General features: G+C 45.5%; 1 long non-coding RNA gene across 3 annotated transcripts in view; it reads right to left on the reverse strand.

The window, feature by feature from the left end:
* Positions 1-1,939: 1,939 nt before the first annotated feature.
* The window catches only part of LOC105732125 (uncharacterized), a 54,057-nt gene continuing 34,800 nt past the window's right edge, over positions 1,940-21,196 (reverse strand). For 2 of the 3 annotated variants that reach the window (XR_010337129.1, XR_001110905.3), the window contains one exon: positions 1,940-3,408. This is a non-coding gene — a long non-coding RNA (uncharacterized LOC105732125). The remainder of the gene's footprint in view (positions 3,409-21,196) is intronic. The other variant, XR_001110904.3, reaches the window with a different exon arrangement.

The raw sequence follows: 21,196 nt of genomic DNA on the forward strand, positions 1-21,196 counted from the left end.
GAAAATCCTCATCAAGTGCCTGGCATAATGCCTGCTGCTAAACATGGCCTCCAGCCTTGGCAACTCTCTCTAATCGTCCTCGCCCCACCCCAAGCAACTCCCAAGCAGACCGTAATAGAAGTCCACTTCTCTCTAGCAACAACAAGCAATCGATTTGCATTCATCTCAATGGTGTGTGAAGATCAAATCTTGGCAGACCGATTTAATTTTCTTTGATGATAGATAAGCCATGTAGATAAGGAATGCGCAAGAGATGTAATCTCTCTGTGCTGGAATCTGACCTTAGATTCCATCACAAATGACTTTTCATAATCAACTAGATAGAAGGAAATAAGAGAGACTCTTCTGTCTTAAGTGCAGGCACCAAGAGCTGAATAATATCACCCGAAAGGCAGCCTATCGATGACTCAGCCTCCACCTGGGGACATCCTGCATGACCTCACTCATGCCAGGGAGGACCTGTACTGAACATCTCTCACTTTACCCCAACAATGTCATAACCAAGAACTTCCTAATTGAGGTCAGATGACACCAAGTTGTGAAGCATTCATCTCTGATAGGAATAGAGCCAAAATAGCATAAACTGATAGCTCATAAAGAGAGAGGTGCAATAGGAACAAGTGTAACGTTAAAAAAAACTATGTAGACAAAAAGAAGAATATATGTTGGCTCCTTCACTAAACTAGCAACCAGTGTCACCTAGAGCTGTAGCCAGATAAGGAATGCTCAAGAATGGCCGGGTGCCTGGGCACTCCTGATGAGTTTAACACATATTGGTGAAGGCAACAAGGCAGAAGAGAAGCGAAGGAGAGACAGGACGACCCAGAGATCGGGGGAGGGAAGATAGGCAAGTGTGGTGTTGCTGTGGAAGGTGCTAGTCCATTGGAATTCGAGTTCACTTATGTGGGCAACACATAATTTATTGAGCATGTACTGTGTGCAAAGCACCGTTTCCAGAGCTAGGGATATAGCAGTGCGTGGGACATTCAGGATCCCGCCCTCACGCAGTCTTTTTCCCCTACCTAACTTCTAAGCGTTGAAGAGCCCATTGTGAGTCCTTAGACGGCTTCTTTTTTCCATCGGTACCCGCTGCTTTACGACCTCATCCACTACCATGGCCTTCCATACCATTCACCTGTGACGCCTCGTGGATTCAGACGTCCATCCCATCTTCAGGTGGCCAGTTGTCTAGTCGTCCTCTTGACAAACCACAAGCTTGGTCCATCCAAGACAGAATCTTGATTCTTCCCTCTCGCTGCACAAACGTCTTCCTTCTCCCAACTCCTCCACCCATGGCACCAAACGCGGCCAAACAGAGGAGTTGTCCTGGACGCCCACATCCCATGTTCTGTTGCTTCTAATTTTCCAGAATTCGAATTACATCCCACAGCCAAAACCCAGCATTTTCTTCTTAGTTATATTGTACTCTAAAGATTGCTGCAGACAGGACTAGAGCAGACACCGCGCTTCCTCCAATGCCGCCCCGCCTTCCCACCCTCCAACTGATCTTGGCTGAACCAGCCCTACCACTATCAAGCCAACAAGAAGACTGCAGAAAGAGAGGGGGCTTTTGGGGTTTATCGCCTTGGGAGCAAGAACTAAGCACTCCCGAGGAACGTTACTGCCTCCCTCTCTCTGGGGAAAGTGAGGAGATGGATCTCAAAGTGATGAGAGGCTCGAAAGCCAGGGTCAGCAAACTTTTTCGGTGAAGGGCCAGATGGCAAATACTTTAGGATCTGCTGTCATACCGTGCCACCACAACTACTCAGTACTGCCACTGTGGCGTGAAGGCAGCCACAGACAGTAACGAATGAGACAGAAATAAATGAGCAAGGCTCTCTTCCAGTAAGACTTTATTTATGGACACTTACATTTGAATTTCATGTGATTTTTCACATATCACGAAATAGTATTCTTCTCTTGATTTTTTTTCCCCACTACTTAAAAAAGGTAAAAACTATTCTTAGCTCATGGGTTAAACAAAAACAGGCAGCAGGCCAGTCCTGGCCGCCGGCCATTCTTTGCAAACTGTTAATCCAGGAGAGCCATTCACAGACACTGCAGGGGCTGCCGGAAGGGGACAGCGACACCTCACTTCCCAGTAGACCCCGATATGCTGCAGAACTGCAGGCCCCTCCTGGAGTGGAGCTAGAGGCAATGAGAACGTCGTGTGGGAGCCTGTCCTCCAGAGGCTGGGGACACAGGGAGCCTGTGGCTGGGCCTGCTGCTTAGCTGGAGGCTTCTGAAGGCAGGATGACTCAGTGGAGCAGGCCCTGCTGCAAGAGGAACAGGACTCATTTGCACTCGTAATATTGCTCAAAAATACTATCAAGTCGTGTCTCCTAAACTTCAGCTCTTTCTACAGTAAATTTAAACTGTTGCAACATTGTTGCAGGAGATTTACTGGGATTTTGCATGGTTTTTTTGGGAGGTTCCTTTTCAGTTTCTACTATCTTTGGTATCTTTTTTTTTTTTTTTTTTTTTTTTTTTTTAGACGGAATCTTGCTCTGTCGCCCAGGCTGGAGTACAGTGACGCAATCTCGGCTCACTGCAACCTCCGTCTCCCAGGTTCAAGCAATTCTTCCTGCCTCAACCTCCCGAGTAGTTGGAATTACAGGTGCCCGCCACCAGGCCCAGCTAATTTTGTGTGTGTGTTTTTAGTGGAGATGGGGTTTCACCATGCTGACCAGGCTGGTCTCGAACATCATTTTTAAGAAGCAGTTATTCAGATGACAGAAGGTTAAGCACTGATAGTGGCTAACAAGGGAGGCTGCAGGAAGTCTATGCTGGGGTCTTTACAACCATGATCAACTGCCATCTGTTTTGGGGGTTTTAAGGTGAGCCCAGCATGCATCAAGAGGCTAGGTGGGTCACTGCTCAAGTCTCCTCCGTCTTCCTAATTCCCAGGTATGAAAGGAAACAGATGCACGCTGGGGAGAGTAATGAGAAAGAGCAGCTCTGCTTTCCTTTTCTCCCACAACAGAAACAGTGAAGATTAACTCCCCAAATCCCCGTGTAACACTTGAGTACCCAGCCAAAGACGTTTCCTTTGAAACTGCATCTGTCTGCATAAGAGGTCTACAAAGCCTGCATTTTAACACTGAAATAGCTCCAGTTACTTGAGCTGTTGTTGTTGCTAAAAGATGTTTGAAGAGGAAGAGGAAAAGCCATCTCGATATGACAAGGAATTTGTCACTTGGCGCAAAGAAGGCACAGGATATGTTCCCTGTAAAAGGGGTAGTCAGAGTTGAGAGCTTGTTCCTGTCGTCTTGGCCCAGACTCCCAGGGGAAACACAAATAGACTTTTCCAGGTCACAGGTTTCTTTGCATCGGGTGGCTCCAGAGTCTCTGCTCAGTTTCTATAAGGCCATTTCTCTCCACCTTGTGAGTCTCCTAGCACTGGAGATTCTGGAAATCCAAATGAAATTGACAAATTTCATTGATGTTATAGAGAGCAAATTCAATGCACCTTGTTCTCTTCAGGCTGATTTCAATCACTGGATTGAGAAGAGCTAAAATCTAGCTTTTGTTTTTAAAAATTAGACTGTATAAACTGATTTAAAAAATAATAGGAATAGATATTATGTAAGATTTTCTATTCCGTACGCCTTCCCCAAATTTTTCTGGCCATCACCTTTTCGTGGCCAATTTTATTTCTGCAGTGCACGCAGAAGGTTTGCACTTTAGTGCTCCTTTTTAGTGCCACGTTGTTATGAATCAGTCAAGATGTCCAAATAAATTACTTAACAGAGAGACAGTAGAGACGCTGCTCACATAACCACCCAGCTGAGAAAGTCTTCCTTCACTCACTCTCTTCTTTCCTGGACAGACTCATGTGGTTTACAGTTGCTCTCATTTCCATTTACCAGAAACAGATTTGCAAATGTTTTCTTTTAAGCTGGATTCCCTTCTTGCCATTGTAATCTCAATAATTATGAAAAGAGGAATATAGAAAATAAGCAGCATTGCTTTTTATCATCACCACCACTCACTGAGCACCTACTGCATACTCGCCTCCAAGCAGGGCGTCCCTCTCCCTAACAACGGCACAAGCAGGCATTATTCATCCATTTTCACAGCTATGTAAACTAAGCTGTAGGAAGTTCAATAACTTGCCTCGGCTCATACTTCTGGTATGAAGTGGAGCCTGGCTCCCAGCCCAGCTCTATGTGCCTCCAGCCCCTTTCTCTTTGCACTGTTCAGCAATGCCTGGCTACGGAACACGCCCAGTGTGGCCAAGCATTTTCCATGACTGTCCCTGGAGCACATTAATTCGCCTCCTGACATGAACCTTTTCCTACCTTTTCCAAAATTATTACTTTTCATGGTAGTTACACAACAATGACCTAAAAGAAAATTTTCAGCATGACACTGAAAGCCGCCAGCTTCACATAACAGCAAACATGTGCTGTAACTGAGGAAGTGAGGGGCAAGTCCTTGTCACACATTTCCTCATTTATACCAGTTTCAAAAGCTTACAAGTGCACAAGTATGTTTCCCGCCGTCCCCTCCAAGATGGAACAAGGACAAGAAGAACTGATCTGCATTCACCCTCTAGATTCTGTGTATGGTTCATGATCTGTGCCTCCAAGTAACAAGGGTTACAAGCGTGCAGCAATGAATGTGGGGCAAAATTTCTTTCTATAACTAATTCAGAATACCAGTACCCCCAGTCTAGCAAAGGAAGTGGGAATTCCCCAAACACTCTCATCAGGGACATGGGTAGTTCTCCCTGCAGAAGTAATGAGGGCCTCTTTTGAAAGAGACAGGAAGATACTATCTTTCCTCTGTGTATTAGGTTTTCTATTGCTGTGTAACAAATTACCCCCAAACACAGTAGCTTGTAACAGCAAACATGTGATCTCTCACAGCATCTGAGGGTCTGGAAACAGAGTGAGCTAGCAAGATGGTGCTGACTCAGGGGCTCTCACAAGGTCGCAGTCAAGTCAGGGTTGCAGTCACCTGAAGGCTTGACTGGGGCTGGAGGGGCTACTCCCCAGTGTGCTCACAGTGTTGTTCATGGCTCCAGGCCCTCACTGGCTGTTGGCTAGAGTCCCCATGGCCTCTCCACAGACTGTCTGCTTATCCTTGTGACAGCTGGCTTGAGAATTAGTGATCTGATAGATGAGGGGAAAGAGAGAGGGAGGGAGAACATGAGCGCTAATCTTAAAAATAAACTCCACTCGGTTCTGCTGTGTCCTACCGTTCACATAGATCAACCCTGCCACAATGTGGGAGGGGACCTCACCAAGGGATGAACACCAGGAGGAGGGGACCATCACAGGCCATCTTGAAGGTCACTGACCACATTCCCCAATCAAAGGGCTGCCTCACTGACACAGCCCACCACCACTACCTCAGCCAGATAACTGGGGACTCAGGAACTTAAAGCCATCTCAAAGAAATATGGTTGGGAGCCCATGACTGTAAATTAATCCACAAAAGCTCTAATAGCTAATTTTTACTTTCATTAAAATAAAACAGGTGGTACAGTAAGTAAAGAGCTTATCAATTGCACATTAAACTAGAGGTAATGGGTACTGTACAATTAATTTCCATTTCACTGTGCTTTGCTTACTAGAAACTTTCAATTTCCTTGGAGGTAGTTTCAAGGAGATTCTTACAAACTGATTTTGCTTAGATGCAGGTACTATGCACTCTGAAGAGGCTTTATCTCCGTATCTGGTCCTATGCGCAATGTTAGCATGACTGTCATAGATTTGCTCCGAGTCGTGCTCTGGCTATTGTCCTAAAGGCATAATTTTGGCCAAATGTAGTTTACTACTTGGTTAAAGGGAAATGATGTGGGGAGAAATCACAGTCCCTCAAGGCCTGACATCGAGGGATTTAAAGCTTTAACAACTGCCCATGCCTACTTCATTCCAGAGCTCATCAGAGAAGCCAACATAGGAACTGGGCTCTGCAGGTCCCCCCACCTCCCTTAGCTCCTGGGCTACCAGCCCTTACAATACAAGCTGTACCTGTTGTCAGCCTCCACTCCCCACACCTACCCCAAGCCCAGACTACATTAACTTAACTCCATGGCCACAGCTTCCTCTTCACCCCTTTTTGCCCTTTCTAGCTTCCAACTAATTAAAAAAATTATTACCAACAAGGTCAACTGACGGTCTCCATAGGCTTCCCTTTAAATTTTGGAAAGTAATTGCTATAGTTTGGATATGGTGTTTTGACCCCTCTAAATCTCATATTGAAATTTGATCCCCAATGTGGTGATGTGAGGAGGTGGGGCTTAATAGGAAGTATTTTGGGTCATGGAGGCAGACCCTTCGCGAACGGCTTGGTGCTGACTTCTTGGTAACGAGTGAGATCTCGTTCTCTTAGTCCCCAGAGGGACTGGTTGTAAAGTAAAAAGTCCAGTACCTCTCCCCTCTCTTGCTGTCTCTCTCCCCACGTGATCCCTAAAAACAAGCTTCCCTTTGCCTCTTGCCATGAGTAGAAGCAGCCCGAGGCCCTCCCCAGAGACAGACGCTGGTGCTATGCTTCTTGTACAGCCTGCAGAACTGTGAGCCAAACAAATCTCTTTTCTTCATAAATTACCCAGCCTCAGGTATTTCTTTACAGCAACACAAATGGACTAAGACAGTAAGCAAAGGTATCAGGTGAAGCGGACTGCAAGACTTCATGTGACCTTTTATATTATTCCAGTGACTTGGTGAGGCTGCCTAATCTCAGGGATTACAGAAGAGTATATTTTCTAGACTTGTTAAGTAAATGAATGAAGAGTTGGGGAAGGATAAATTTAAGTCTACTAGCCCTGTTTGACAAAATAAAAAGTTGGCAGCTCTGCGATGTTCTCTCCACCCCCATCCCATAAAAAAAATTCATAATAATCTGGCCTGTGAAATCATACAGTTTGGAGACCCCCAGCTGAAGTCAGTAATGCCATTGTATTGTTCATATTTGTTAGTTCCATGACTGCTCTCCTGCCTCTTGAGGTTGGAATACAAAGTAATGCCTGTCAACACTAAGATGTCTGTGTTGTTACTACATACTGTGAGGTATTTGTATCAGGAGGCTTGAGCCAAGTAACAAAAGATGAAGAAGAATCTTATGGGTGCGACAGAGAATGTATTTGGAAGTGGAAGAAGGGGCGGGGCATGGTGGTGTGCACCGGTTGTCCCAGCTACTCAGGAGACTGAAGTGGGGGGATCACGTGAGCCCAGGAGTTCAAGGCTGCAGTGAGCTATGATTGTGCCATTGCATTCCAGCCTGGGTGACAGAGCAAGGCCCCCTAACTAAAAAAAAAAAAAAAACAGTGGAAGAAGGGTTGTATTGTGGGGAAAGTTTACCTACCTAAAGCTTTGACACAGACTGGGGTAAGTCCAAGGGACCCAGTAGTGAACTCCTATCCTGGTCAACTTGGTACAGGTGGCAGCTGGATAGTGGTGTATATAAACCCTGTGTTGGTCAGGACACACCCAGTAGCCTAGTGGCAAAAGCCGAACTCACACTAGTTTAGAGAACAGGGTCAGGGATTGAAGTCAGGGATTTGAATGCCATCGGAATTCTTCTCCCCATTATTATTATTATTTTTTTTTGAGATACAGTCTCACTCTGTCCCCCAGCCTGGAGTGCAGTGTCACGGTCTCAGCTCACTGCAACCTTTGCCTCCCGGTTCAAGCAATTCTCATGCCTTAGCCTCCTGAATACCTGGGATTATAGGCACGCGCCACCATACATGGCTAATTTTTTTGTATTTTTAGTACAGACAGGGTTTCACCATGTTGGCCAGGCTGTTCTCAAACTCCTGGCCTCAAGTGATCCACCCGCCTCGGCCTTCAAAAGTGCTGAGATTACAGGCATGAACCACCACACCCGGCCTTCCCATCATAATCTCTGCTTTTCTCTTTGCATGTGGATTTCATTCTTTCCTCCTACAGAGGGCTTTCTTCACAGGGCAGGAGACGTGGCAGCACACCTCACTGGGGAAACAGTCGAATGACTCTGTGACCAAGGAAGAAAGGGTTCTTCTGCTAGGTCCAGTTAGGAGAACCCTGGTTTCAGACTCTGCTGGGTGCCAGGTCCATCCCTACACCAATTCCCAGCTGTGTTACCAAAATATGGAGCAGAAATGCAAGACAATAGCCCCTATAAGCACGTGTACCTAGAGCTGGACAGCCTTTGGTTCAAACCACTCACTAGCTGTGTGCCCTTGTGAAACTTATTTAGACCCTCTAAGCTTTACTTTCTTTATCTGCAAAACAGGGATAATACTAATACCAACCACAAAAAATCATTTAAATGTGACAATATGTGTAAGATACTAAATTCCATATCTTGCACATAATAAATGCTCAAAAAGTCCATTGTCTATTAGGGCAATTATTAATGCTTTGTTATCTGCTCAACACAGAGACCAAACAACAGCCCTGATCTTCCTTTATACCCAAATGGTGCAGCCTTCTGTTTTCAACACTCCCCTATTTCTACAGCCAGATTGGATTATGCTGGATAAGGTATTAGGTTAGTGCAAAAGTAATTGTGGTTTATGCAATTACATGTATTTATTTATTTGAGATGGAGTCTTGCTCTGTTGCCCAGGCTGCCATGCAGTGGTGTAATCTCAGTTCACTGTAACCTTCATCTCCCAGGTTCAAGTGATTCTCCTGCCTCCGCCTCCTGAGTACCTGGGATTACAGGCACCTGCCACCATACCAGGCTAATTTTTTGTATTTTTAGTAGAGATGGGGTTTCACCATGTTGGCCAGACTGGTCTCAAACTCCTGACCTCAGGTGATCCACCCGCCTCAGCCTCCCAAAGTGCTGGGATTATAGGCACGAGCCATGCCCAACCATGCAATTGTTTTTAATCACTTTAATTGAAATTAAAAGTAACTAGGTAGGTCTTTGGTATTAATATCACAAGATGCAAATAGGTATGAAGGGGTCAACAAAGGTAAAAACCAGAATCAGACAATTTAGGATTTCAAAGAAGTCATTGATATTTCAGTTAAAACCGTACCCTTCCCCTAGCTATACAGAGGCAGAAAATATAAGTTGGTGCTCAAGATTTTGCTGTCATGAAAAGATAGAACATTGGATTTGCAGACAAACAAGTTAGTCTCAGCTACTGTTGATTTGCTTTAAGGCCTCTGCTTTAGCCATCTGTAAACCAGAAATAATGATGCTCCCCCTCAATTCCCACACTGAGGTTTGGTGAGACTTAACAAAGCACTGTTGGTAAAATGCTTTGAGCTTATCTCATGAAAGGCTCTCTCTATGCAGGTACTTGGTCTTATTATACAGACACACACTTCACAGTCATATATGTTTAGGGTAAAATGTTGCTTGGAACCACTTCAGAGAATTGCTAAGAGACACAGATACATTAAATGATATCTTCTTAAAAACTGAGATTAGCCAGGCATGGTGGGTCACGCTTGTAATCCCATCACTTTGGGAAGCTGAGGTGGGTGGGTTACCTGACGTCAAGAGTTTGAGACCAGCCTGGCCAACATGGTGAAACCCTGTCTCTATTAAAAATACAAAAACTGGCGGGGTGTGGTGGTGAGCGCCTGTAATCCCAGCTACTTGGGAGGCTGAGGCAGGAAAATCACTTGAACTCAGGAATCAGAGGTTGCAGTGAGCCAAGATCGTGCCCAGCCTGGGCGACAGAGTAAAACTCTGTCTCAAAAAAAAAAAAAAGCTGAGATTAAATGGGAACCAAAAGGTTGGTACAGTTACTACCTTGTCCTAGCGACTGTGTTGCTAGCAATTGTGTTGCTGGGACAAGGCAGCACGTATATCAATCTCCTCCTGCCCAATTGTGTTGACACTACTTTCCTTTGACCACCTCTGGATACTGATGACTTCCTCTCACCTCATTTTATTTTAACCCTTCTATCTATCCCTCAAGTCAAGCATTATCTCATTCTACTGAGGCGTCATCTTTTCTTCACCACAGTTTGAGAACTATAATTAGACAATGTAAATTTTGGATGGATTATCAATGTGTTCTCGATATGTGAGGAGAGGTGACTGTATGCTGTAGAGAAATAAATTTAAAAACAATTTACTAGGCCAGGCGCAGTGTCTCAGGTCTGTAATCCAGCACTTTGGGAGGCCGAGGCGGGCAGATCACGAGGTCAGGAATTTGAGACCAACCTGACCAACATGGTGAAACCCCAACTCTATTAGAAATACAAAAATTAGCCAGGTGTGGTGGTACATGCCTGTAATCCCAGCTACTCAGGAGGCTGAGGCAGGAGAATTACTTGAACCTGGGAGGCGGAGGTGACAGTGAGTCGAGATTGTGCCATTGCACTCCAGCCTGGGCTACAGAGCAAGACTGTGTCTCTAGGCGGGGAAAAAAACAATTGACTAATATACTGAAAAGATAAGAAAACTATTACAAAGGCATAAACCTAATGCTACTTTAGGGCCAGGTGACATTGACTTTTGAGAACTGATGGTTTTAAATTGTTGGGAATTTTGCTAGCTGGTTGTTACAGATAGCTATTTAAAAAACTAAACTATATGGGCTTACAATTTTTAAAATTATGTTAAAAATAAAGCTAATAAAGGCCAGGTGGGGTGGCTCATGCCTGGAATCCCAGCACTTTGGGAGGCTGAGACAGGTGGATCACCTGAGGTCAAGAGTTTGGGAGGCTGAGGAAGGAGAATCACTTGAACCCAGGAGGCGGAAGTTGCAGTGAGCTGAGATCGCACCACTGCATTCCAGCCTGGGCAACAGAGCAAAACTCCATCTCGAATAATAAATAAATAAATAAAACTAATAAAATCTCGATACTTGTCACTTCAGAGTACTTTTATAATTATGTATTCTCTTGAAGTTACTTGCTTCTATGCTCATGTCTATTGCATGTGTCTAGTGGAAATATTACACAGCTGCTTCTTGACTTATGTTATGACAAACCCATTTTAAGTTGAAAATATCATAAACCAGGCCAGGTACGGTAGGCTAATCCCAGCACTTTGAGAGGCCAAGGTGGGTGGATCACCTGAGGTCAGGAGTTGGAGACCAGCCTGATCATTATGGTGAAACCCCACCTCTAGTAAAAATACACAAATTAGCTGGGCGTGGTGGCAGGTGCCTGTAATCCCAGTTACTCAGGAGGCTGAGACAGGAGAATTGTTTGAACCCAGGAGGCAGAGATTGCAGTGAGCCAAGATTGTGACACTGCACTCCAAGACTTCGTCTCAAAACAAAGAAAAAGAAAGAAAGAAAGAAAATATCATACTCCAGAAAGTCGTTTAATACACCTAACCTACTGAACATCAGAGCTTACCCTAACCTGCCTTAAATGAGCTCAGAACACTTACATTAGCCTACAGTTGGGCAAAATCATCTAACGTACAGCTTATTTTATAATAAAGTGTTGAATATCTCATGTGATTTCCTGAACACTGTTCTGAAGCACCATTTCTACTGAATGTGCATCACTTTCACACCATCGTAAAGTCAAAAAATCGTTCAGTGGAACCATTTTAAGCCGGAAACCATCTGCATAATGGTGTGCTGCTTTGCTTTTCTTTCCAACTGTATGTTCAGGGATGTCCTTTTGGTGGCTTGAAATTAGCCACATTAGGAATATTTACACCACAGAAATTGGACTGCCACACTCAGGGTTCCTCCCTTCCCCACAAGAGCTGTTTTGTCAAGCACTTACCAGCACACCACTGCCTAGACCCATAAGTATAAAGAGAGAATAGGCACAGAGACAACAGCAGATACAAATGTTAACAATATTATGAAAACCAAAAATAAAAAAAAGCAGATGAACGAGAAGCAACTAATTTAGCAGAGAAGATAAAGCTGCAACCTAAGCTCAAAGGGAGGAAAATCTGTAAGAAGCAAATCAGCTATACCACAGACTCTTAGAAAAAGCAGAAATGAGTTCCCGCTGTGCAGAACACAGGTGCAGATGTGCTGAAAACAAATGTGCTGAGAATTTGTACGTGGAGCTATAAGGCTCTCCACATTTCTTCCCATCCCTATGTACACCTGTGCACAGCTGCACTGTCATGCCACCGTGCCTGCCCAGCCTCAGGAGGAAAGGTTGAATCGGAGAGGAGCTGGACTCAAGGACACCAGGCACAACTGAGACCTGGCACGTGACACGCCATAGAAACGGAATTAAAAGACGGTCTGCGATTTATTGCTATTATTGTTCTCTTATCTTGCTGTCACCCAGGCTAAAGTGCAGTGGCATGATCATGGCTCCCTGCAGCCTCAAATTCCTGAGTAGCTGGGACCACAGGAACATGTCAACACATCCAGCTAATTTTTGTATTTTGTAGAGACAGAGTCTCACTATGTTGCCCAGGCTTGTCTTGAACTCCTGATCTCAAGCAGATCTCCTGCCTCAGCCTCCCAAGTGGCTGGGACTCCCGAGTGAGCCACTGCACCCAGCTGCACTCTGGATTGTAGGACCCCTCAGCCTCCTTCCCCCTCTTAGTGCCTAGAATGCTGGCAGTGAGGCTTCTACCCCATGGGCAGAAGATTCAAGGATTCATCATTAGGGAAGCTGACCAGTCGGAGATAAAAAAACTTATAGATAATGACCTAGTGGGATTCTTAATGAAACATCCAGGTCACCACTGAATCACCTGACAATGAGCCCACTGGTTGACAAGCTTCACTCATGCACACGTCACTTGAGTGCCAACAGTAAATCACCATACATTTGAAGAAAGCCTCTAACATGAAAAAGAATTATTCCTGAATTTGAGTTCTATGCCCAGACAAGTGCAAGGGACATTTACAAGGTCTCCAAATATTTACCTGCCATGAACCTTTTCTCAGGAAGCTTATGGAGGATGTGCTCCAACAAAACAAAGAGTTAACCAAGAAAGAAGATACAGGCTCCAGGAAATAGGGAATCCAACACAGGAGAGAAGGAAAAATGGGGCTCTGGGCTGGTAACTACAGTGGGCCTGAGGAGAAACGGGCCTGAGGAGAAACGAGCCTGAGTTTGAAGCAGAAGGATAGCTCCCGGAGGATGTTCCCACAGGGAGAGAAATGCAGTGGCAAGATTACTAGTGTGTTCACCACACTGAAGAGAGCTTGAAGATGCATTACTCATAAATGCCAAAAAAAAAAAAAAAAAAAAAAAACCCTATGAATTAAAAAGACAAGGCAATTGGCAATTATTAACTCCAGGGGGGAAAAGATTTACATGAGCAGAAATGTCATCGCAGTACACTGTGGACAATATTTACATAGGCAAAATAATACAAATACTGACCAGGGATTTTATCAGACGATGTGCTGTCCTGTAACTCATAATAAAATGCACATATCTTTCCCATTTTAACATTTTGGAAATGAGAACACACTTTTTGGTCAATGTGATAAGGAAGTGTTGCATCATAATTTATTTACATCATGGTTACTTTACTTGAACTTCTGTTCTTTTGTAGTGCCTCAGAAAATAATGGCAATTCTCATCATCAAACGCATGCATCTAAAATAGGAAGAAATATAGGAACTCTGTTCCTTAACGAGGAAGAATATGTCCTGGGGGGAGGAGGAAAAAGCTACCTTTTCATCTTCCAGTAAGTCAGGAGATCGTTTCTAAAATTTAGAAACCTACAACTCTATAAGCGTATCATTTGGAATGACTGCTGCAAATACCAGGTGTACAAAGTCACAGACAGTGGCTGATTCTGGGCAGCAGTACCTGAAGGCCGGGATGGATAAGCAAGAGGCTATAAGGCTATGAATTTTTACTAAAGCTTGTAAATATCTGAATTTTAAAACTATATATATGGATTAGAAGTAAAAATAATATGTATAAACATGCTGGGCATGGTGGCTCACACCTCTAATCCCAGCATTTTGGGAGGCCGAGGCGGGCTGATCACTTGAGTCCAGGAGTTCCAGACCAGCCTGGTCAACATGGTGAAACCTCAACTCTACTAAAAATACAAAAAAAATTAGCTGGGTGTAGTGGTGTGTGCCTGTAACGCCAGCTACTCAAGAGGCTGAGGCACAAGAATCGCTTGAACCTGGGAGGCAGAGGTTGCAGTGAGCGGAGATTGTGCCACTGCACTCCAACCTGGGTGACAGAGGGAGACTGTGTCTCAAAAAGGAAAAAAAAGTGTAAGCAATAATATGTATAAACATAAAAATAATGAAACAATGTCTGCCATTTCAAGCATCATCAGAAAGAAGTTTTCAGACTGAGATAACCAGCAGATTTTCATGGGCTTCTCTGTCAAGACCGGCCTTAGTGCGCCCATGCTGTCATCTTCGGCTGTGTTTGCAGAAGCAGGCGTCCTGGGCAACGAGGCCTCCTGGGCAACATGTACATGGCCTCCTATGGCACCTCTTGCCTCCCATCTTAGACAGCTCACTACCTGATTTCTCACTCCCAGGAGATTAGATAGCTGGGCTTCAGGGAAAGTGGAAACCGCAGCTCACACAGCACATTTTTCTAATGCTCTTGTTACTGGGAGCCCTCAAGAATGAGAAAGGAAGCTGGCAGTTGGGCAGGTGTGGAGTTTTTTTCACTTAGACATCTGTTAGTTGTTCTGGAAGCCCAGGCCCCTCCTGTTTTACAGACGAAGAGCTCTGGATTCCTGATGCAATGAGGCATCCATTCTGACAGTGTGTTCCAGCTGCGCCGCGGTGGGGGCGGAAATGTACAAGGCATCCTGGAACCAGAGGGGGATGAAGGGAGAGGAAGATTCCTCCTGATAAAGCAAGAACTGCTTGCTTCTCATGTCAGAACTGCACATGAGTTACTGCAGGCGAAGAAGCCACCCCGCCGTACACCGGGACATTTCTGCACTGCCTAGCTCTGGATGGAAGAATTTTGCAATTCTGCAAACAAATCTTTTGTTTGCAATTCTGCCGGGGATCTGCACAAGGCTAGCAAGATTTGGAATAAGCATTTAGGGAGTGCCCAGCACCCTGAGAGGCCAGAAGGACCACTGGCTGCTACCACCACCAGGGCTGATGGTCAGCTGCAGCCACACCTTGTGCTCATATGGAAATGCTTCCACACTGGGTGGTAAGCAGCCCTGGCCCAGGCCCCTCCCCCGGGGTCCTCACACCTCCTTACTGTCCTGCAACCAAGTTGGGGGGAACAGATATGGCCAAGCAAGAGGCCTCCTAGAGCTGACTCTGGAGGCCCCATGGTGACAGATCTGATTGGTCAGGCCCGCCTGTTAAATATTTTAAATATCCCTCCCTGCAACCAGATCAGCAAGAGGCTGGAAGGCCCATCTTCCTGCAGAAACCCCTCCACCTTCCTCTCCCGCCTCCGTTCTCCCTGGCCCTGGCCTAGTGTTTGCCGGTTCAGAACACCAGAGAGTGTCTCTCCTAGTAACATGTCTTTTCCTATAAGCAAGAAGAGAAGCCCTTTTCTTATTCCCTGGGGAGCCCTGGTGCTCCAGCCTATGTGCTCTTCCTTCTGCTTCCCTAACTTGTTTATCCTGATCCATTAGGTTAAAATGGCCAGGGAGCGCATCCTAAAAGGGAAAAATGAAGTTACTAGAGGCTGACAAGCAGCCTCCTGGACCTGTGCCCACTGCAGGAAGAGCCAGGCCTGGGTGACATGCATATCCTAGGCTGGCTGGCGGCAACTGATCCCAAATTCTAGAAGCGGGGCTGCCAGTGGCTCTCTTCACCTCTTCCTTCCCTCCTCTCAGCTGCCATTCTGAGTATCTAGATCCTGCATGACAGAGATCCCCAAGGTATAAGGCCCAGGCCACAGATGCCCCTTGCCCTAAGGATACACTGAGCTCCTCCTTTGCAGCCATAGGGAGGGAACTGTCCTTCCCCAACATGGGAAGTTTAACTGGTCTCTTACTCTTTGGTGGGGGCAGGCCCCGGTGTGGCCCATGGAGACAAAGGTATCCCCTAGTGCTCCTGGGTAACCTAGGGTCTTACGCGGTGGAGGCGGGGCTTTGGAACTCAGCGAGGTGCATGATGATCTGGAGAAATCAGTCAGTTTCCTCCATCTCTATAGAGAACATTTTCTAATCTTTCCATATTGTAAGATTTGGGATAATTTAGCAAAGGATCTTTTTTCGGTTTTGTTTTTAATATGAAATCAGTGGCAGGCTGCATAGTGGAAAGTGTCCATGAAGCTAGGACTCAGAAGACCAGGGTAAATCCTTTTTAAAAACATTTTATTTATTGAATTATTTTTTAGAGACAGGGTCTCTCACTCTGTCATAGCTGGCATGCAGTGGCGTGGTGGTGGCTCGGTTAGCTGGGCATGGTAACGCACACCTGTAGTCCCAGCTACTTGAGAGGCTGAGGTGGGGGATGGCTTGAGCCTAGGCATTCAAGGCTGCAGTAAGGGTACTGAGCTCCAGCTTGGGTAACAAAGTGAGACCCTGTCTCTTCAATTAAAAATGGCCAAGAGCAGTGGTTCATTCCTGTAGTTCCAGGCCTCTGGGAGGCTGAGGCAGGCAGATTGATTGAGTCCAGGAGCTAGGGACCAGCGTGGGCAACATGGCGCAACCCTGTCTCTACAAAAAGTACAAAAATTCAGCCAGACGTGGTGGTGTGTGCTTGTACTCCCAGCTACTTGGGAGGCTGAGGTGGGAGGATGGCTTGAACCCAGGAGATCGAGGCTACAGTGAACTGTGATCACACATTCCACTCCAGCCTAAGTGACAGAGTAAGAACCTGTCTCAAACAAATAAATAGATAAAAATCAATAAAAATTTGTTGTGGTGACAAAGTCTCACTATGTTGACCAGGATGGTCAACAAGTGATCCTCCTGCTTTGACCTCCCAAAATGCTAGGATTACAGGCATGAGCCACTGTGCCCAGCCCCAAATCCTTAATCTCTCTGTCCAAGACTTTCTCCTGAAATGAGAAAAATAATTCCTGAATACCTACATTAAAGCAGTGGTAAGTAACAAATTTAATACAGTTTGTAAAATGCCTTAAAAATTATAAAGTAGCCATGTAAATACAGGAGATTCTGGTTTTTCTTTTTTATTCTAGCAAACTAGTCCCTTTAGGGGACCCTTATGCACTACACAGCTTAGCAAAGCTGGTCTCTGCATGCTCAGCCTCCCTTCCATCCCAGCCCAACCCACACTCCTATTCACCCCTTCCAGATGCTCCCACTACTGTTTGGGACAGGGCCTCCCAGGGCAGCCCTGCCTCTGGAGACATTCCTCTCCCTGACATCACTCGCCATCTCTCATGGTATGTGGGTCTCAGTGCACTGAGGACACCCTCATTTTGCTGCAGCACAGCCCATGGTCTTGGGTCTGCGGGGGACAGGAGACCAGATGGCCAAGAACAAAAGCATTGATGTAAAGAACTGTGTTTGTTTAACCTGTAGAAGACACGGTATAAAGGGCTCATGGTAGAAGCTTACGAATGCATGCTGTTATAGAAGAAAGATTAGAGGTGTTCTGCACAGCTTTATGAGGTAGAACCAGGTGGACCCTGTGCTAGGCTTTAAGAGGGTAGATTTTTAAAGAAGTTTTTAAAGTGATATATGCACAGGGTAAAAAAAAAATTAAGATATATACAAGCGGCCAGGTGTGGTGGCTCATTCCTATAATCGCAGCACTTCAGGAGGCTGAAGTGGGCAGATCACTTGAGCCCAGGAGTTCGAGACTAGCCTGGACAACATGGCAAAGCCTCGTCTCTACAAAAGATACAAAAATTAGCAGAGTGTGGTGATGTGTACCTGTGATCCCAATTACTCAGGAGGCTGAGGTGGGAGGATCACTTGAGCATGGGGAGGTCGAGGCTGCAGTGAACTGTGATCTCACCACTTCACTCCAGCCTAGATGACAGAGCAAGACTCTGTCTTAAAAATATATATATATATGTATATATGCATACACACATATATATTTACATGCACATAAACACACATACATATATACATACATGTATAAACCCAAAATTCTTCCTTCTACCCCTGAAACCAGTTACCATAGATGCCCTCACCAGAGGCAAACAGTTACTAGTATCTTTCCAGATACAACCTAAGCATATGTTCATGTATCTCCTTTTCTTCTATCACATAAATGGAATTATTCTCTACATATTATTGAGCTAGTCTCTCTTTCTCACAAATCAACATGAATTCAAGATTTTTCCCTGTCAGTGCATGAGAATGGTTTAATTTTTTAAACAGCATCTTGGTTTTTCATAGTACAGATATTCCATAATTTATTTCATCAGTCCCCTGGTCAAACGTTTAAATTATTTCTAGCCCTTTGCTGCAGTGAATATCTTTGCACACATGTCTTTGAGCCCATGGGGACTATATCTGTGGGATAAATTGTTAGAGGTAGAATGCTGGTCAGAGGGTATGTGCATTTTAAATTTTGATAGATATAGCCAAATCGTGAGTAGATTTTAGCCTACAGTAAGAAAGAATTTCAGCAGCCGAAACCACTCAAGTGGTATGTGGACTACTTTAGGAGGTTGGAGGTTCAAAAAGGAATCAAGACCAGGCCACAAATCAACTTGTGAGAAATGCCACTGGGTGTATTCAAGCACTGTAAACACAAGGGTCACAAAAGTCCCTTCCAACTCTGATGCCCTAGCTTCCTTTTTATTTATTATTTAAGAGACAAAAAAATTGTATATATTTATCATTTACAACACAGTGTTTTGAAATATGTATACTCTAGCTTCCTAATAAGAGGTATCATCCTAGAGACTCGATATGCATTTATTGAATATTGTTCAGAGTACAGCAAGATGTTGTCACGTCATTCCCATTGGAAGATGTATAGAAGGAAGTGGGTCATTACGACACATCCCAAAAGAGGTCCTCTGGTGAAGCAGCGCTGTCATGGAAAGGCACTCCGCCTGGCGGCTTGCACCACATAGGGCTTGGGCAGGTGGTTAGGGATGGGGAGGAGTCCTTTCCTGTTCTCCCCATCATCACTCGCATTGCCCATGTCTAGAACTCCACGTTTAGAAAAGTGCTCTTTGGCAGATGCGGCCAAAGAGGGAGTGCAGTTTCCGGCCCTGAATCATTATTAGGTCAGCGTCTTCAGCAGCAGGGCCACGTTGTGATCCATTATGAGGAGTGCGCTTATTGCTAAAGGCAACTGAGCATCCAAGGTTTCCCAGAAATGGGAGGTTCCCTACCTTACAACTCAGTTCATTTCATTCCTTGAAAAGATCTTACATATAATGGGATAAAATCTGTTCCCGGCTGGGCACGGTGGCTCACGCCTGTAATCCCAGCACTTTGGTAGGCCGAGGTGGGCGGATCACAAGGTCAAGAGATTGAGACCATCCTGGCCAACATGGTGAAACCCCGTCTCTACTAACAATACAAAAAAATCAGCTGGGCATGGTGGCGCACGCCTGTAATCCCAGCTACTCGGGAGGCTGAGGCAGGAGAATTGCTTGAACCCAGGAGGTGGAGGTTGCAGTGAGCCAAGGTCGCGCCACTGCACTCCAGCCTGGCGCCTGGTGACAGAGTGAGACTCTGTCTCAAAAAAAAAAATCTGTTCCCCTTTCATCTGTTCCTGGTTCTTGATTTTAGATCTTCCTTTCACAACCACTGAATACAAAATTGTCCTGCATCTACATTCTAGGCCTTCCCGTGTCCGAGGGCTGCAATTAGATGCCAACTTGGTCTTCTCTCCTTTGGGTTCGATCTCTTCAATTCTTTCAACCTTGCTTGTGTGTCATGTTTTTCGGATATTTGCCATCTTAATTGCTATTTTTGAACCTATCCCTTCTCATGCCAAGCTGTCAAAAGTCTCTGAAAGTGTGCTGCCCAGAACTCGGCCCTATCTTGGCCAGGAAGGAGTAGGGTGGAATCATCTCCCTGGTTTTCTGTGCGCCTTTCTAAAATCAGCACCCAGAGATCTCTTGCTTTGGCCTATCAACCACACACTCCCACTTTTCTGGGTAAAAGCACTGTGATTTCTCTTTAGAGAGCTGTTCTTCCTTATTCTGAGGAGTCTTGGTTCTCTGTTCCCCTCCTACTTAGAGGACGGTAGCACACAGAACCCAGGTTAGGCCATCAGACTTTGGCTCCCAGAGTTTTGAGCATTTGGGAGAAAAATGTAATGAAAAACAGTGGAACAGAGAAGCTCTGATGACCTCATTTCAGGGGGAGTTGTAGGGGGGAGGTCCTCTTTTTCCTGAGATTTGGTTTTTTAGCATCCAATAACTATTCCATGTCTTTCCAGAAAATCCTTTTTCAGATTTAGAGTCTATTTCAGTAGACTGCAACTGATGCACTCTGACCCAGATTACCCTGTCCTGCCTCTGTCCCCACCAGGAGGTCACTGTGGGCCAGACACTCCTAAATCTATGTCACGTGTGCTGCCATTGGACCACACGTCCCAGTCCTGCACTTAGAAAGCTGATCTGGGACAAGAACACAGCCTTTGTTTGGGGATGTCCCAAATTCACGACGGGATCGCGGGTTCCTCTTCTTAGTTCACATCCATTGATTTCCTGTCACCTGTTGGACAACTTGCCATCAAGCTCTCCAATTAAGCCACCGGCAAAAGTGTTGAGTAGCTAATTACAGCTCATGTGTAACGAGTGCTTCATCAGTGTGCCACCCTCCAAGGCAAGGAAGTCAGTGTTCACAGAGCGTATCTAACTGGCCAATAGGGATGGAGCCAAGTCAAACCCAAGTCTGTCAGCCCCAAAGCCAGGGCAGTACAAGGAGGAATCCTCTGAGGGGTCCCTGCCCACAAGAGACCTCGAGGAAAGGTCATGTCTTACACGGTTCCTGAAGACCTGGGAACACAGGGGCTTGAGGAACCATATGAAGCCAGTGCCAGGTGCAAAAGGCCCAGCCTCAGACTCCATGTGCTAATTAACAGAGCTGTAGAGCTGAAGTGCTGAGGTGAGAGACAGGATGGCAGGGGCGAAGAGGCACAAGATTTCCAGCAAGACAAAGACCTGGGTTTGGATGGATCCACCAACCTAGGATTCATTCAGCATCCTGGGAATTAACATTGACATATTGATGCACCATTAGCATCTCTTAGATTCAGAAGTCGCAGGGAAGACGCCCCACCTCCTCAGGTGCCCCTCACCACACCTGATGTCTCCTCAATATCCTGATTTGCTCCAATAAGGATGTATTTTAGGGTAGGGAATTAACAACATTAGAAATTCAATGTGTCGGCCAGGCACAGTGGCTCACGCCCGTAATCCCAGCACTCTGGGAGGCCGAGACAGGCGGATCACAACATCAAGAGATGGAGACCATCCTGGCCAACGTGGTGAAACCT

This window comes from Aotus nancymaae, unplaced genomic scaffold (assembly GCF_030222135.1).
Source record: "Aotus nancymaae isolate 86718 unplaced genomic scaffold, 86718_ANA_hifiasm-v0.15.2.pri h1tg000043l, whole genome shotgun sequence".
NCBI classification, from domain to species: Eukaryota; Metazoa; Chordata; class Mammalia; order Primates; family Aotidae; genus Aotus; species Aotus nancymaae.